Source organism: Halichoeres trimaculatus, unplaced genomic scaffold, assembly GCF_033239565.1.
Source record: "Halichoeres trimaculatus isolate MK-OKI-2021-1 unplaced genomic scaffold, fHalTri1.1 fHalTri1_scaffold_16, whole genome shotgun sequence".
NCBI lineage: Eukaryota > Metazoa > Chordata > Actinopteri > Labriformes > Labridae > Halichoeres > Halichoeres trimaculatus.
In genome coordinates this window covers 26,762,306-26,776,679 of record NW_027437194.1, presented here as the reverse complement: position 1 = coordinate 26,776,679, position 14,374 = coordinate 26,762,306, and the positions used below count along the sequence as shown (strand labels likewise).

The window sequence follows — 14,374 nt, the reverse complement described above, 5'->3', positions numbered from 1 at the left end:
TATGTCCAACAGTTACCTCTGTGCAATAACACATATTTTTTGCCATCATTTATATACCACATATATTGAAATGTAGAATGTTTAGGCTTCTATTTAAATATTTTTTTTTTTTGACACTGCTTATATTTTGCATTTTTTCCCATTTTTTAACCCTTTGAAACCTGTGGACAAAAAAACAATTTCCCCAAGAGGATCAATAAAGTTTTTTTTTAAATTCTGAATTTGATTGTATCTGTGTTTAAAATATGTGATAGCATAGCTCTCTTTAACTACTTGCTCTTCAACTGTTCATTGAGTGTCAAAGAGGTCAGTATTACCAACAGGTGACGGTCGAGTTTCATAGACAAAACCAAAAATAAATTAGGAGCTTAATCCCCAAATGAAGGCATACATAACAGAAAATCTGGTAAACGGATGTTGGAGCTGGCTAATCCTCTTACAGATAGACATGAACGTTGGCATTTTTTCACACTGGCCAGTGTTTGTAACACTGTAGAGGAGAACAGGCCACAAACTCCAGGATAAACATTAGATAAAATGATTTAAAAACAGCTACTGAGGTTGGTTTGACCCTGAGGGGAGAGATGAGGGTGATATCGAGTGGAGCTCTGTCGACGTGATGAGCTACGTGGGGAACCAGCACACCAACACCTGCTCCTGAAGGTTTGCCTGTGTTTCCACGGATGTTAGCATTTCTCTGGAGGGTACGACAAACTTGAAGTCTGTGACATTGTTGACAGTCAAAACATGCACTATCAGAATACCATCTACAACTGCTCAAACAGTAAACAAAGAATAACGCTCTTTCTGAAACAGCCTACCTGGGTTTAGTTCTGTGTGCTGCCTCCAAACACACTGTGTGAGGCAGAGAAATTCATTATTGATATGTTGTATATTTGTTCTCCTTAAAGCTGCATTTGCTGGAGGTTTTTAAATATTAAACAAGGAGCAGACATGTTCTGGCAGCTCTTGCCATTACAATATAACACTTCTCGTGTTTTCACATCTTCAGTCTATCAATTTGCATGTTTTATTGCTTCAGCCATGGATAACTGAATCAAAGAGAAGAGCCAGAGTAAGACTTTTACTGCTTTAGACAGGTTTAGGAGCAACACTGAGAGGAAAATATGTACAAGAGGATAGAAAGATGTTTGTAACACTTAAAGAAAGTTCCTATCCTCAGATGAATTTATGTTTGCATGTAAATGAAAATGAACTCTGGGAAAAAAGGTGGTCTCATTTAATTCACCTTTAGATAAGAGTCATGAGGTTTCAATCTTTGCACTCCTGTGCTTCACACGGAGCAACAACCTCTGGTCTGATTGGCTGCACATGATTCAGATAAGGTCGTCAGGTTCAGACTCACTTTGGACTTTTGTGCCTTGAGATGGAGAGAAAATGTAAAGGAACCTGAAAATAGCAAAAGACAAATAAGATATAATAACTTCATGGCCATTTTCCCAGGGTTGAAGTAAAATCCCAGTCATTAATTCATTGCAGTTTTGAACTGACTGCACTGAATTGGTGGATCAGGAAGATTCAATTATGAAAAATGGATTAAGAAATTGTTTAACTCTAGTCTCAGTGTTCTGCCATCTTAATCAAAACAGTGCCCTGCCTGTGATTTTGCAGAAAGGCTACAGTGATTGCGTCGTCACAACATGCTAAGGCTAATCCATATGAGTGCCGAGGTATCATACAGGAGGATGTGAATACATCAGCCAGTCTCCTGCTCTGAAATAAGACACGTGGATCATCGTTTGAAGTTAAATTTAACAGCTGAGGATGAAAGCAGTTACAGAAGCAAGCACAAGCTTCCCATTAGCTTCCTGTCCCCATGACAGACTCAGTTTGTCGCACAGCTGGTCACCACCACCAAACATATGACACCATGGTGCTGATGGGCTGCAAAGATTCTTTTTTTCAAAAATAAAATGTACGCATAAGTTTAACTTCACTATATATATATATATATATATATATATATATATATATATATATATATATATATATATATATATATATATATATATATATAAATGAATTGTACAGCAGGGAACATAAAAATAGATCAGTTCAGTGTAGACATGGAAATGTAATGTGATAACCAACTGTATTTTTACTTTATATCAGCGGTCCCCAAACTATGGCCCAGGGACCAGATACAGCCCGCCTCCACATTTTGCCCGGCCCCCTGTACAATACCAGAGGCACATCATGATTTTTTTTTTTTCTTTTTAGTCTGGCCACGTGATCGAGACTTACACATGCATAGAACATAACTTTTTATTCCACCATTCAGTAGTTTGTGCCTTATCTGACACCCCCCCCCCCCCCCCCCCCCCCCCAAAATAAATAAATAAATAAATAAATAAATAATAATGATAATAATAATAATAAAAAAAATCCTGTTATACAACCATACTGGTAGTGAAATATATTGTGCTGGTAGGTGTTGTATCACTTAGGTTTCTTAGCCTGGTTGCTTTCTGGTTTTTACAGTGAAGTTAATAAGAAAGAGCTGCAAACAGTGGTGTCTACAAGAAAGTTAATATATCATAGTTTTTCTGTGAAAAACCTGAAAGGGTTATGTGGTTTTTATTTACTTCATAAATAGTGTTATATATTTCATTAATAGTGTTATTATTTATTTTCTGATTTTTTTTTCCCGTCAAGATCCCAGAAAGGGTTATTGATATTTGGTTATGTGTGGCTTTCTGGGAAACAATAAATATATACGTTTGGACACCTCTGCAATCATCACACTTTTTTTTACAAACTGACCCTGGCCCCCCCTCAGAGAAGGGAAAAGTTGTTTGGCCCTGACAGGAAAATGTTTAGGGACCCCTGCTTTATACGTTCTCCTTAGATCTGGTGAATATAGAAAATGTTTTTCCTAAATAATATACAAATTAGCATTAACCAATTCACTAGAATTGTCCATATCAGACCAATAGTTTGGTATTAAGACTCCTTATCTCACAAATTTACATAAAGTTTTGTAATATTACAAGTTTACTTTGACTTTAATCTTTTACACCACCACTTTATTACTGAAATTCATTTCCAGATTCTCTGAAAGGAACTTACTATGACATTTCCATGTTGTTAAAAGGAATTAACTTTTCATGCTACTTCAAATTTCTGGAGAGGGGGTTGGGGGATTTTGACTGTGACTTAAAAACTTTGAATAAGTTTCCACAAAGATCGTGACTGTGTCTTTTAAAAGAATGTAATAAACAGATGAGCTTGGAGCAGTTTGAGCAGATATAGCCCAGTTTTCGTGCAATTACACAATCGACTCAAAGACCTCTGTTTGTGTGCTTTCATTTATCCAAACTCTGATCTACTATGTCCTGTAGTGCCTCAGAGTCACGCCCAGAGGACTCTTGCATTAGTGGAAATGGAGCTGGTCGAAAAAGAACTGGAGATGAAAGAGGTTTGGTGAGGTTTTTAGGAATGTCTACATCCGGCAGCATTTAATGTACAGTTTGGAAAATCTGACAGATGGAAAAGTCCCGGAAAGATTTTAATCTTTATCTGTGAAAACCATTTTATAACACCACATTGGGGAACCATCAGAGAGGGATTGTTGTTACTTATCCCATCAACATGCATGGTAATCTTTTACCACACCATGTTCAGTGCACCACTACACCCTAACGACAAAAACTTGGAAACAGCATTTCAAACTGATTGGTTTTAGCTAATTGGATGGAGGTTTGTTCCAGTTTTCAGGCTGACAGATTCTCAGATTGTTTCAAAATAATGGCGAACATGATGTTGTCCTCAGTATTGAACTGCACGAAAAGCAAAGCTGTATGTAGGAGGGAGAAATCTATTCCAGTAAAAGGAATCAGTTTGAGCAAATTGGGGCAAACTGAAGGCTAGAAGGAAGCTGTGAAATATAGGCATGTGATCAGCAGTGCATATGTCAGACTGTAAATGCTGCAGCTTTTGTGGAATCTGGGGCAGAGAGCAGACAGTCAATTTTATGCTATAGCAGTAGAACGATGGATCAATTTCACCCCAGTGCTATGGCAAACATAGATCCTGTAGATAACTCAGGAGCATGTGATGCTTTTGGGAAATTCACAGACTACCTTCTTAAAACAACGGGTAAAATGCACGCTTTCCTGCGAAGATCGAAGTGGAATGAAATAGCTTTCCATCTGAGGGGCTGCATCTGTGATGAGTCATCCTACGTCAGAATCATATGAGATATAGGTCGCAGCGAACAGTGTCATCCTCAGCACCATCTGACAGTGAGCACTGCCTCATGCAAGATTTACCATTTTATCCCAAAAGAGAGACTTCAGAAAGAAGCTTCATCTTTCTGCAAATCATATCTACGCATTACCAAACTCTGAATGCCGTGTGTTTCTAAGCATCAGGCCTACAGAGGAATAATGTAACAAGCAGCAGACCCTTTCACTCACAAAGGATGCCCGGTTGCTTACATGAATGCAGTGAAGACACACTAACATAGGCTGTCAAATAGCTTCAAACTGAGCGTGTTAACACGTCAAGGATTAGAGCAAACTCCTGGGGAGAGCTGTCTAAAAGCCTCATATGCCAAATGACATTGTGTCTAAATGCTTGTGCGAGATTCCTGCCTCAATGTAAGTCATCAAAGCAAGGGATAGACAGGTTTTCTCATGTTTGGTGAAAAGTGGTTGAGCCAACAGTGTCCCAATTCTGATTTTCTCAGAAAAAAATCAACTTGAAATCTCAATAAGCTTCTTATATCTAGCTGGATTTCATTTCAAATGATATTTCAGTACACTTGACAAGAGGAAAAAATACATCTAAAAAATATTTTTATGTTTGAATGGTTCGAAAACCACAGCATTAGTTCCCACAAGAGAAGAGATCGAGCAATACGAGCAGAAACCTGAAGCAGAACCAGAACACCTGTTAACCACAGGTAGGACACTTTTCTTGCAGCTCTGTTAATATATTTTAGATTCTTTGAAACATGGGACAAAGCAACAATACTGGATGGTTTCCATTCAATTCAATGAGTCAACTCACACTGGATCCACTCTGTTATGGCCCAGCAGTGGCAGGTTGCAGTTTACATGCAACCATCTTTTTTTTTGCCAGAGCTGTGATGTTTTGATTCACCATAGGGCAAACTGAGCGGGACAGGGAGTTGTGTACGGAAACCACCTAAAAATACCCAATGACTTTCAGGATAAAACAAGCCAGGTCAAAACTAGATTGTATTCAACTTGGCTACAACAATAAATCCAGATAATGAGCACAGGATTCAACAGGTTTTTAGGTTTTACAGCCCTACATGAATGAAGAGAGGTTCATCAATTCAGTAGGAAGCAAAGAAACTCCTTGGCCTGTGACTCTACCTGTCTGGTGTCCTGAAAGGTGCCAAACTGAACACACAGGCAGTGTGAGCTGATGTATGTAGTCAACATAAAACGAAGTAGAGCCGGACTGGAGACGCATCTGTTCTGTTTAGAATGAGGTGATACATTTCCTTGGTTAGTTCATTTACCTCAAATGTGGTGGGATTATCAGAAAGTGGGAACTGTGGTGCCATGTGTGGGGTGGAGCTGAGTGCAGGGTGGTGGTGAAGTGACAACCCCTCCACCCAGCTCTCAGGGGTTGGATCTGGTGTAATTGAGCCATAAAAGAAGCACAAGATTTTGAAGGGATGTTCACAAGACTTTATGAAATTATGAGGTCATCACAGGAAGATTTCATAACCATTTCATGACATGTTGAAGGGGCCTCAAACACCAAGGTCAGTGTATAATATACAATCCTAGTCTCCGTCACCTGCCTAATTGGCAAAGGGTTGTATTAGGGGCCGTTTACACGACAACGGTTTTAGGGTGAAACGCAAAAGTTTTGTTGCGTATCAGCCTCGCGTTTACACGGAAACGCCGTTTCCACCGACCTAAAACACAAACTTTTGAAAACGGCCTCCAGAGTGGGATTTTTCTGAAACACCCCTGACACCGTTGTCGTGTAAACAATAAGCCGGCGTTTTCAGTGGAAACACTGACGTCACACTCTGCCTCACGCATGTGCATACAACAGGACAACAGTACAACAGTACCGTTGTTACGATCGTCGCGAACTACCATGTTGTTCTTGTGCTGCTCAATCTGCTGTATCTGCTGACTGTCTTTCCACAAAATGTGCATCTTTTGCTCCACTTTTTAACTTAGTATTCCCCAACACACCAGATGACCGGCTCAACTCTACTTCGGTGGAGATCTCCCAAAAGCTGCTTCTGGACAAGACAGTTATAGCACTACCTACAGGCCTGGCATGCTTACTACAGCGTTTCCAGTCCATCAGCGTTTTTACAGCTTTTTACCGTTTTCAGATAAAACTTTCTCATGTAAATGGCCCCTTAGTAATGCTGGGTCAATGGTGGGCTTTGAGCCCCCTCACTGACAGCTATGGGATGCCAGACCTGTCAGTCACATGAGCTGTGCCTCTGACTGGACAAACTTGTGTTAACATCTTCTGAACTGCTGAGTCAGGAAAAGATTGCCCCCTGTACAGTGTGTGCTGTTAGAGAGATGGGTGATTCTGGTTTGGTGTGTTTGTGGTTTCTTGTCTTTCTGCAGCCATCCTCGAGTGGACCGTCAAACAAACTGTGCCTTTTCACATTTCCACATAGGCTTTAATTTTCTTAAAACCAGATGTTGCCACTTGGTCTGCCCATTGCTCCACCCCTGACAGGTCTCCAGATACCTGGCCAATCAAAGGATAGGGGGTTTGTAGAGCAGGGATCCTTAAAAAGACAGCATCTAAATTGAAATGTTTCGGACAGAGAATAAATAAAAGTATTGTGAGAAAAAGAGGGTTGTTTTTTTTTTTTTTTTAATTGTAAATCATGTGAAACTACTACAGGGGACCAGAGGGAAAGAACAAAGCCTAAAAATAACACAATACTCTCTTTTAAAGCCAAATGTGTCTTTTCCATTTGTATGTAGACCAACGTTGGCCCACAGTTAAGCCTTAGGAACTTAGTGTGCTATAAAGTACAGAGTGATTTGATACTGGTGTTTACTGGTGTTAGCTCCTAGCATGAAAACATGTTATATTTTCTTTTACTAGCAATGTGTGGGTACCAAGGCTTTGCTGCTTTTTGAGATCTACTAGTCCTGTCAAGCCATTCATTTATTAACACAGTGTGAAAAGTTAACCATGTGTCTGAGCAACTCAAATTTGTGAGTTTATATTCACAGGTAGTGTCTGCTGGATTTTCCAAAAAAACAAATGGAACTTTTACAGGAATAATCCTGTTTAATTGTCTCCATTGGGCCTTGATACATGTGTGTCAGTGTCTGTGTCTGCCTCAACCCCTTCCTCAGCCTGTATGTTGATGTTTTGGTTGTTTAGGAACGTTTCTGGGTGGAGAGTAAGTGTGGTTACCTCAGCCAATCACAGCATGCCTAGTGTGCTAGTCACTTTGCATGTTGAATAGTGTGTGGAAGAAGCTATCCTGTGCGGCTAGGACGGAGAGAGAAAAACACAACCGAGTGAAACAAAAAACCAAACACATAAAGCTTGGCTCCACTTTCACGCGCTTTGGGGCTCTTGGAGAGCAGCATGGGATGAAATCAAATACAGTTCTATGGTTTCATTTAGCAGATGCTTTTGTCCAAAGCAACGTACAACAAAAGCAAGAATTTAAACAGAAGGGAAAACCTTAGTAAGTGTAACAAAGTACTGCAAGTTATTTGGCTGGAGGTACTGCCATTGAGTGCAAGAAAGGTTTTTTTTTCATGTAAAATAATGTAGCCTAACCAACCACAATTAATAACTGCAACAATATTATTCAACCTTTAACAATATTCAATAATCAGTGCTAAATATTCACTCAGAGCTGGATCTAAGACCTGCTGACTCATTCTACCCCTGACGACAAAGAGGAGAAGGTCAGATTAAGGGCCGAAGTTTTTCCTGAACAGATGTGTCTTCAGACATCTCTTAGAGTAGAAAGGGACTCTGTGGATCGTATAGAGTTTGGTAAGTCATTCCACCATTTCGGAACAACAGAGGAGAAGAGTCTGGCTAGAGATTTGGAGCCACGCTGGGCTGGGAGCACCAGGCGTCTTTCACAAGCAGAGTGTAGTGGACGAGAAGGAGAGTAGACCTGGAAGAGGGACCCCAGGTAGGAAAATACCTGTGATTAGCTTGTACTAACATGCCCAGTCAGGTGCACAGCTCTTGAGTCTCTCCGATTTAGAAACACAATGCGACAGGTGGCTGCTGGGCTGGTGAGTGTAGCTTTGGTCTGAGACTGGGTGTGTGCTGCCGCTGGCACTGAGCCAAGGAGGAGGAGCTTGAATTATGTGTTCACTACAAGTAATGAAAATTCCTGCAAACCCTGCCCATAGGCTCTTAAATTTAGTCCAGTATCCAGTCTATAAAGTGGCCCTGTTGGAGCATTTACATTTTAAGAGCCAAGAAGTTTGTAGCTGATGTTTAGAGCTGTGACTGGTGTTGTCATTAAATAGGTGGAACTGTAGCAGACATTATTTTTAATTATGACACACATGGAGCTCTGGTGAGTTGTTTTTTAATGTTGCTGGGGCAAACAGTAGATTCCCAAATAGTTAGTAATAAGTTGGCCCAACAATGCAAACTCAAGTTACAGATAAGCTCTGAAACTAAACTGTCTTTCACTGGCTTTACCAGGAACAGATATGATGTCTTATTTTGATTTTAAATGCTTGAATTGGCTCTCACGTTATCTCTTCCTGACATGCTGTCGTGAATGTGGAGAAAGATGCCTGTATGCTGTACACATGTGAGGACACTACTCATTCATTACAGGAAACAATGATGGGCAGTGTTCTCCTCTCTGTTCCCCCAAAACAGTGAGGCTGTGTAGAGGGTCGGGCCAGGGTGGGGGGTGGGGTGGGGGGGGGGGTGAGGACTCTGTACGCTAGATGCTTTTTTGTGATAATGCTCTGTTTAACACTCCCGATCTCAATGCCTGTGTTCCCCCTTCACCGATCCAGCGGGTCACACTGAGTCACAAGTTCAGTCAGCGATGACAATGGCATGTTTGTGCACAGGCTGAGCTGCTGCTAGGCTAGCCGACGCGAAGGGAGAAGATGGTACAAGGTGGACACTGGAGTCTCGTGTGACACAAACATGACCAGAGGTGTGTCTGAGCCTTTAAGTAACAATTTCCCACACTTCTACAGATGCTTACAGACATTTCCTGCTTTGTAGACAGAAATTATCTCACTATCTATGCAACTGACTGAAATGATTCAGCTTGGTCCTACAGACAGTATGAACTACTGCAAACTGTCTCTCTAACCTGATTTGATTGTTTCATACCGGTAAAGATAAATGCTGTCTGCAGCAGAAGGAAATTGAGGCTAACGTCTGCAAACCACAGACATTATCTGCAGTTGATGTTTTGAGAAGCAGAAAAGGAAATCTCTCACTCTGCAGCAAAAGTAGCGATAAAACAGCCATTAAAGCATCCAGGCAGCACTATAACATGGAGGCAAAGAGACAGCAGTAAGTGAAATAGGAGCTAAAGGGAACAGTGAGGAAACATATCTGTTGGTGAGGAGGAATGTGGAAAAAGTCAAACAAGGAAATGCAATTTTACAGCATATCAAGCAGCGAGTTAAGACAGCGTTGGACATACAGGAACTGCTTCACACATCTTTTGTGTATTTCCTTAAAAAAAGTCAACCTGCAGGTCTTTGTCAAATCAAGCTAATTCTTTGACTTCATTCTGAGTCTGTTGCCTCAAAGACTGCATTAAGATCTCAAAACCCACACAACACACAACCTCCTTTTATTTTGATCAAACCAAACCTCATCAGTGGGTAGTGGGCCTTCCTCTCCCTCATCCTCCCCCTCCTCCCTCCCTCTCTGGTCCACCTCCTTGTTGTCATATGACTTCTGTTATGTGTGTGCGATGGAACACAAAGTTGCTCTGTTAGTCCCCCTCTGCTCTGCCCTCTCAGATTTGAGTGCTGGTAAGTAAGGCCCTCTCACTCTCCAGCTTCGGGGAAACAGACAGGCCCCTGTACGCGTCTACCAGCATAGATTAGAAAAGAGGCCAAAGAGACAGAGAGGGATGAATTGAGCTGATGTTATTTTATGTAGCACCAACTTAATCCTTTCTCATTCACAGAGCCCCGCCCTGAGATTTTGGACTCAGCTTTCAGCTTTCCTCGCCGATGCTCTGCTGTTAGCTTATTTATTAGTCCTCTCTCTTTTCTACTTCGCCGCTTGTCTGAGAGGAGATGTGTCTTACAGCGATGACACTTTGTCCCAGTACCTGGCAAGGATTAGAGACCCAAAACAAACACAAACGCTGAGCCAGCAGAATGGGAGCAATGCCCTGACTGCACATACAGCCACTGAGAGGCCTTCACTTCAGGGACAGTCTGCTGTTTTATAGGATATTTCATTGCATCTGCGTCATCTATTTACATGCCAGGTACAAAAAAAGAGTATAGATTAAGGGGTATTACTGTCACATGCTCTCCAGGAGATAAATGACATCTTAGATTAATCATATTATTAAGCAGGCTGCTAGGGGGACTGTGCTCTGTTCCCTTGGTACCTAGCTGTAATAGAGCTGAATATAATTGTACAAATCAACTGTCAGCACACCTACAAGGTCAAAAAGTGTCCCAAAGTGCACTGAACAGTGATAGTGGCCTCCTCTGGGCCAGGGCTTCCACCCCAGTAGCCGCTGTCACTTTAAAACCCGTCTGTCCCTGCTGTCCCTCGCCATTATGTCACCCAGTGAAGTGGATGTAGCTGTAACAAAGGAGGTGGAAGGAGGTCAGCTCAGCATAGGGGTTTTTTTCACACTGCTGCTCTTGTTTTTGTATGCACAAAGGTCACGTCAGTGGCTCGACTCTTTTTCAAACACTAATGAAACTGTAAAATTTTTTGCCTAATTTATTATGATTTTCAATCTTCATGCTTTTCTATCAGCTTCAAAAAGACTGAAAACCAAAGTCAAGGCTGTCAGTTTGTTCCATTATTGTGTTGAAATAATCAGTAATAAGGGTGTGATGACATTTCTCAGTGTGTTTGTGTGTGAAACTGGGTATAGACCCATATAAGCACGTGATTAACCTTTTCAGTGTTCAGATATTTCACGTTGCAACCGATCATCCATCATTTTAAAGCCAAGGTCGTCAGTGACCTCTGACATTTGCTGGCAGGTTGCAGATGAAGACTGTGCAGCTCTGATGAAAAGATTAATTTGAGATTAATTCATTTTTCTAAGCTTGTCTCACAGTGGATGTGACCTTGCGAGGCTTTCTGATGGTTACCAAACATTTTATCACTGTTTAGAGATTCTTCATGATAATGTAGGATCAATATCTGTACATGCAGCCCAGTTTTTAGCGCTGGAAGTGTTCTGGCTCCTTTTCAAGAAGTCCAGATCAAATTGACCAAAGTTCATCAGGCTTTGGTGTGTGCAATAAAAAAAGAAGAAAAGAAAAAACAGTCTGTGTGGAGAGCAGAAACAGGCAGGCTCCCATTAGTAGTAGTCTCAGGATTTCCTCTATAAAGATATGTGGAGGCCAGTGGTGCCAGCAACCTGTTCCAGATGATCAAAATTTCCAAACTACGGTCAAGATTTTCAACCCAGAATGTATCAAACATAAGAAATATAACTTTTGTTTGACAAACAAGCATCTTAAAAAGTTCTAGATTAGGAGTAAATTCTAAAAAAACATGTTTCTGAGTTTTTTCACGATGCTAAGGGACGTAATAGACTTAACAGTGAAAGTGTTGGTGTTTAAGATATAAACACAGCAAGGACAAAGGAAGTCTTGGCTCTAAGTCATTTTCATAAGCTAGCTTAAGCTAGCTCAGACAAGGATCCCTAAAAAGCCGGCATTCGCATCCCAGGGCATATTTGACGCTAGGCAACGATAGCCGACCACTGTCAACAAATTTTCCAGCAATGCACTGAGGAGGTTAGTTTACCCAGCAGTGTTGGTTAAGTTACTTTAAAAGGGTAATAAGTTAGAGTTATTGTTTTGCAGTAATTGAGTTAGTAAAGGAACTACTCTTTCATAAATGTAATTAGTTACCACGGAAAGTAATTGCTGCGTTACTTTTTGAAAAACCTCCTTAATGGACCATAATGGACCTCAAACTACATCTGGTAGACGTACTGTAGGTCCTGATTGAAGAGTTTTCTTCACCGCTAAAAGTTCCATCAATAAGAAAAGCTTTTAACTCAATGTAGTGTGAAATGAAAATAAAAAAAAACTATCACACAGATTCCAGACCATTGTTAGATACTGTACTTTAAAATATTTTCAACTACATAGTCTCCATAACAGTGAAACAATGAAATGCTTTAAACTTGTTGTCCCTCTTATAAGTTCAATATAACACACTATCACACAGCTACAGACAACTGGTACACACTGTAAACCTCCTTTAAGTATTTTTTCAAAGTAGAAGTACATTAAAATGCCTCTTATAACTTAACATACTGCTCCTGGCTCGCCACTTTTGCTTCTCACTCTCCTGTGTGGTTGTTTGTGCCGCATTGAGGTTTGTAACAACAACTTCCACCTTCCTTAACCCTGGCTCTGATTGGCTAACTATGAAACTGCACTCTACATTTAGCCAATCATCATAACTTATGTGTCACCCCACATGTTTACATGGTTCAAAAAATCCACCAAAGGATGGCCTCCTTTCATCCTAACTCAAATAGAGCTAGCTTGAGTTTAGCATTTTCAATATGACACCCGCGAACAATAGGCTTCAAAGCTATACATCAGAAACAATTGAGTGATGTCACAGAGGCTACATCCATAAATTATACTGTTCATGTGAAAGATGTAGACAGTGTCTATTCATGGAGGGGTTGTTTGCTTGCAAAATGATTGTTCTTCTGCATCCAGTTGTTTGACGGTGAAGGCCACAGTTGTCCAACTGACTGCCTGACGTCCTTTATCTGCCATGAATTTAAGTTTTTATGAAACAACACCTGAAACAATAGAAGAAGACTCCATCCCCAAACCCCAAAACAAATCCTCACCACTGTGAGGAATTGCTGTAATTTGGCTCAGAAATGAAAAATATTGGGTCATGAATTGTTAGTTTGGCACAAGAAACAATTTGAAGATGTCACTTCAGGCTCTTAGAGATGATTACTGAGCGTTGTTCACAACTAAATGACAACTTACAGCGTTTAGGATCATTCCACTGATACAAAAATGATCTAAAAAAGAAATTTGCCAATAGCTGCTTCAGTTTCAGTTTTATTGGAGATACAAATATGATGTGTGAGAAATTGAGAAAGGTTGTGAGATACTTGTGCTACTAATCTGAGATGTGTGCTGCAAAAACTACCAACTGCACTCAGGATAACAGCATTCTCTTTTCATAGTGAAAAAACATCCATAAAGGCTCATACCCATCTGTTAGCATCACACCATGCCCTGATCAATATTTTCATCCAGATTCTGGATTTATCAAACAGAAAATATCAGGCCGTCCAACGCAGGGTTCAGTGAAAGTATCACTCGCGTATTCCTGATCTTTTTTTTGTTTTTGTATCAGCAGCGTTCTCGGGATGAAGATATGGAGAAATCATCATCCTCCATCTTTGCCTTGATTCACAGATGTCTGAGGGCCTGGATGTAAGCTGGTGGAAGCATCGCAGACACGTCCAGCAGTCTTCTTGTGTCACACGCTCAGAAAAGATGTGAAATTAACACAGCCCCCCTCCTCTCGCTTCATCCAATCTGTTATAAGTCTTCTCATTTCTTCTTTTGCTCTCTGTAGTCTCTCTGCTGCATCAACCTCCGCCCCTCTGCCCCATCTGCCTCCCTACTGTTAACCCCCCCTCCACCACCACCACCACCACCCCCAGCCCCTCGACCCCTCCCTGCACTGGCTTTCTCACACACATACACTACACATAAATACACATGCTCTCCTGATGCTACACAACCAATCCCAACCCCCATTGAAAAAAAATACACACACAGAAAAGGATTCAGATTGTTCAGACATAAATGTCACAAATCACTCTGCGCCGCTTGCAGACTGACAAACACTTCTGCTCTGCCTCTTTTATCGGTGAGATTTACGCTGAAAAGCAGAGAGAAACCAGCAAACCCCAGCTTGAGATTACTATTAATGAACGCTGGTGAGAACAGCAGACAGCAGGCTCCTCTGGCCAATCCTACAGCACTCCTGTGCCACTGTCAGGCCACAATTTGCCCGCTTTCCCCAGTGCCCGCAGAGTCAAGCTCCACCAGATTTGCACACCTCACATCCAGAGTCTTGTAAAGCCAGCTGTAAGCGCCCAGCACCTGATTGTGTGTGATGGTGCTTTTACTCTCATTTCCCCTTCTTTCCA

General features: G+C 41.1%; 1 protein-coding gene across 1 annotated transcript in view; it reads right to left on the bottom strand.

Moving 5' to 3' along the window:
- gnaz (guanine nucleotide binding protein (G protein), alpha z polypeptide) overlaps window positions 1–14,374 on the bottom strand; it is a 47,771-nt gene that overhangs the window by 32,696 nt on the left and 701 nt on the right. The gene's annotated exons all lie outside the window — the stretch shown is intronic.